The sequence below is a fragment of the Chrysochloris asiatica genome, unplaced genomic scaffold, assembly GCF_000296735.1.
Source record: "Chrysochloris asiatica unplaced genomic scaffold, ChrAsi1.0 scaffold00367, whole genome shotgun sequence".
Classification (NCBI taxonomy): Eukaryota; Metazoa; Chordata; class Mammalia; order Afrosoricida; family Chrysochloridae; genus Chrysochloris; species Chrysochloris asiatica.
In genome coordinates this window covers 1,098,197-1,102,957 of record NW_006408885.1, presented here as the reverse complement: position 1 = coordinate 1,102,957, position 4,761 = coordinate 1,098,197, and positions in this window count along the sequence as shown.

The following is a 4,761-nucleotide window of genomic DNA, read 5'->3' as shown; positions in this document are numbered from 1 at the left end:
ACATTTGCCTAATGCAATACACGTCCGTTTGATTTCCTAACTGCTGCTTCCATGAGGATAACTGTGGATCAAAACAAAATGAAGTCTTTGACAACTTCAAACTTTTCTCCATTTATCATGATGTTATTTATTGCTCCAGGGGTGAGGATTTTAACACTGAGGTACAATCCATACTGAAGGCTGTAGTTTTTCTTTGGGGGAGGGGGTTTAATGTCTCCATGCCATTCATAGAGTTCATATACTGTTTGCCCTCGGTCTTCATGTCCAGTATCTTCTCCACCTCGAACACATCCTCCCCATCCTCCTCGCTGTCCCCAACGGCCTCCGCTACTTTCGCGAGTGGGTCCTTCTCTTCGCCCACGGCTCCAACTCCTTCTCCGTCGACTTCAGGAGACTCATCATTGCTGTCGGCACCTGGAGCCGGAGTTGCAGGGGAACTCACTCCCTCTGCAGCCGGAGCCGCCGCCATAACAAGAGGTCGGCCAAATCAAAAGATTATAGTCTTTGATATTCATCAATAAATGAAAGTTTTCTTCCATTTCAGCTAGCAAGTTTGTGTCATCTGCATATCACAGGTTGTCAATGAGTCTTTCTCCAATCCTGATGTCATGTTATTCATGATAAATTAAAGTCCAGTTTTTCAGATTTTCTCCACATATATATTGAATACATCTGATGAAAAAATAACAACCCAGATGCACACCTTTCCTTATTTTAAGCCATTCAGTATCCCCTTGTTCTGTACAAATGACTGCCTCTTCATCTATGTACAGGTTCCACACTGAACACAATTAAGTATTCTGCATTTCCAGTTTTTCTCAATGTTATCCATAATTTGTTATGATCCACACAGTCAAATGTCTTTCCACAGCAGATAAAGCACAATCAGACATCTTTCTGGTATTCTGTGCTTTCAGACAAGATCCATCTGACACAAACAATAATATCCCTCATTCCACATTCTCTTCTGAATCTGGCTTGAATTTCTGGCAATTCCCTGTCAATGTACTGATGCAATGGTTTTTAATTATCCTCAGCAAAATTTTACTTGCTTGTTATATTAGTGATATTGTTTAATAATTTTTGCATTTTGTTGGTCCAGCTCTCTTTAAAATGGGCATAAATATGGATTTCTTCCAGTTCGTTGGCCAGGTCTTTAAAATTTCTTGGCATAGATGAGTGAGCACTTCAGCATTGTATCCATTTGTTGAGACATCTCAATTGGTATTCTGTCAAATCCTGGAGTCTTATTTTTGCCAGTGCCTTCCAGTGTAGCTTGGACTTCTTCCTTCAATACCATCAGTTCTTGATTTTATGTTACATCCTAAAATGGATAAACATCAACCAATTCTTTTTGATAGAAAAACTCCATGCATTCCTTCCATCTTCTTTGGAGGCTTCCTGCAATCATTCAATATTTTTCCCATGTTGTTATTATTAGGTAATATCAAGTTGGTTCCAACCCATATGGACCCTGTGTACAACAGAAGGAAATTCTGTACTGTCTTACCTCATCCTCACAATCAGTGTTATGCTTTGCTCATAGAATACGTAATAGTATAACTTGAGGCTTGAATTTTTTTCTTTAATTATTTTAACTTCAGAAATGCCAAATATATTCATACCTTTTGACTTTTGCACATTTCATTATATTACTAACTTTGTCTTCTTAAGCCTGTCTTTGAAACCTTCTTTTCAGTTCTTTAACTTCATCATCACATCCATTCACTTTAGCTACTCTATGTTTACTGTCTCTTTTGACATCTTTTTTGGTCTTTTCTTTCTTTTCTTTTTAGTGACCTTTTTCTTTCTTCAAGTATGATGTCATTGATGTCATCCCACAACTGATCTAGTCTTTGGTCATTAGTGTTCAGTCTGTCAAATCTGTTCTTTAGATGACATCTAAATTAAGATGGAATACGTTCAAGGTTGTATTTTGGCACTCATGGACTTGTTTTAATTTTTTTAAACTTAAACTTAAACTTACTTATGAGCAATTAATGGTCTGTTCCACAGTGGACCCTGACCTTGATGATTTTAAGTTCTCCATTGTCTCTCATCTCTTTCCCAGACATAATTAATTTGATTCCTGTGTATCCCATCTGGTGATGTCCATGTGTATAGTTACCAATTATGTTGTTAAATAAAAAGGTATTTGCAATAAAGAAGTCTTGATCTTGCTGAATTCTTATCAAGGGGTGTACTGCATTGTTTCTATCACCAAGGCCATATTTTCCAGCTATCAATTCTGCTTGATTATCTATTTCTAAGCAACAACTTTTCAGGTTAAATTTTCCACACACACAACCCTTTTTGAGCCAATTAATAGTCTAGGGTTAGTCTGTTTTGATAAACAGCATTTCTGAATTGGGTTTGTTGCTGAGCTAAGAGGGTTAAGCCTCTCCCAGTTTCATTGGTTATAGGTTCAGTTACCTAGGAGGGTGCCCTCACATTCATAGTAACTATAGAAGAGTAGTGTGGTGGTCACTGTTTGGCCTGCCTTGGTGGTGGGGGTGCATAGATTATACAGATTTTCTCCCCTTCCCACACCTCTAAGTCCAATTAAGATGAGTCCCATGGTGGATGTCCTCTTGCTTTGGCCGTGCATAGATCAGCCAGCTCCCAGTTTGTGGCTGAAGCAGGGTGGGTTGTGCGTCAGGGTAGGGTCAGTTTCAGCTTTCCATGGAGACTAGGCTTTTTTCAGTCTGCTGTGGTGAATCCAGGTGGGGACTCCTTTTACCTTGGCTGCTGTAGGAGTGGTCAGGAGTGGTCAAGTCAGCTCTTCTTGCCACTTGAGTTTCAGTGAGGCCAAATTCCAGTTTCTCACCCACACTAGGTCACCTGGGCTTGGGAAAATTTCTCGTTCCAGCCCTCAGTAATCTTTATAGATGCTTCTGGATGCCCTCGCGAAAGAAAAAAATCAAACACATTTATTACACTCTGAGCTAAATAGACCCAAATGTTTTCATCCCATTGAAAGAAATAATGTCTTGTGAGAGTCCTATTGTAAAGAGCAGAAGATACATTATTTTAAGGGGCATCTTCTTATCTTTAGTTGGATTTTTCCAGTTGCTTCTGATGTCCAGGTGGTCCTGCTGACTGGCAGCTAAGACTTCATTCTGGTATGATGTGTCCAAGCTTTGAGTCCGGCTAACTTGACAGCTGATTAGGTGACTAGATGACATCTCAGGGTCCATTCCACTTTTCTTCTGATTTTTAGGTCCCTCTCTCCACGTTCTGAGTAGAACATGCTCTCCAGGCTGGAAGGAGACCTAGGAAGAGCAATTTTACAAATAATAGAATGTGCATGGTTGCGCATACCACTGCACATTTAAATTGTGGCTGAAGTCAGATAGAGGGTTGAGGGAAGCTGCCTGGGAAGGTTTACTATATACAATTTTACAAGGGCTCAATTTAAGTACGCTTCTGGGGGCTACCCGAATTCGAATCAGGCCTAAGGCAACACCTGGTCCCAATGTAGATAAATTTCCTGACAGTTTTGTCATTTGTTTCTTTGGAATATGGTTCATTTTCTCGAACTTCCATGTTGAATCTAATCTCCATTTCCTCTGTAGGGGTTTGCTGCTCTGTTGTCACTTTGAACACTTTTTTGGAAGTCCAAACTTGGAGATAATCTCCTTTAAGAGGATTTTCACTATTTCTGAAGTTCTTCGTTCTGGTGGGGGAAAACCTCTACCCAACCAGAAAAGGTGTCTATAAAGACAAAGCCAGCAAATATTTAATTCCGCTGCTTGGGGGCATCTGCATGAAATCAACCTGTTAATTTTCAGGGGGTTGTTTGCCTTGATATTGGTGCAGGACAGCCTGGGATTGTTCCTGAGGCAAGTAGAACAGTTAGACCTAATATCCTGAATGATTTTTTTGAAAATTTCTTGCCCTAAGCCCTAATGAACCAAACCAGGAACTCTTTCCGTAGTATGTCATTTCACAGACTTATTTAAGAAGAGCAGGGGCTAGTTTTCACAGGATCAAAACCATTCTATTGCCATTTACTTTTTAGCTTTTAACTTCTCAAAACCAGAAAAATTCTATAGTCATTTGCTTTGCATCCTTTAACCTCTCTCTCAAATCCTGTCTCAGTTCTACTCAAGCTCTCTGGGTACACATTCACAGTCTTTCTTGTCAACATTTCTAATGCCCATGTCAGTGTAATCAGTTCAGCTTTTTCAGCTGAGGTCCTCAGCAGGAGAGCTATTGTCTCCACCAGGTCTTGTAAGATTACTATTACATACCCTGGTATCCAAGTCTCTTTTTCCTTGCAACTATTTCTTTTCATGAACAACATCTAGTCAAATAGATCAGGTTGGCTGGAAATACTTAGTCAATGATTTCTATACAATTATGGTTCAGCCCACCAGTTGCCACATCATGGAGGAAGATGGCAGGTTTTGTTGTTGTTGTTGTTAGGTGCCACTGAGTCAGTACCAACTCATAGCGACCCTATGCACACTAGAACAAAATACTGCCTGATCCTGGGCCAAACTCACTATTTTGCCATGCTTGAGCCCAATGATGCTGCAACTTAGCCAATCCATCTCACTGGGGGACTTCCTAGCTTTCTCTGACCCTCCACCCTACCAAACATGATAGCCTTCTCCAGTGATTGGTCCCTCCTAACAACAAGTCTAAAGTATGAGAGATGAAATTTGGCCATCCTGGCCTCCAAGGAGAACTCTGGCTGCACTTCTTCCAACATGGATCTGTTGATTCTTTTGGCAGCCCATGGCGCTTTCAATATTC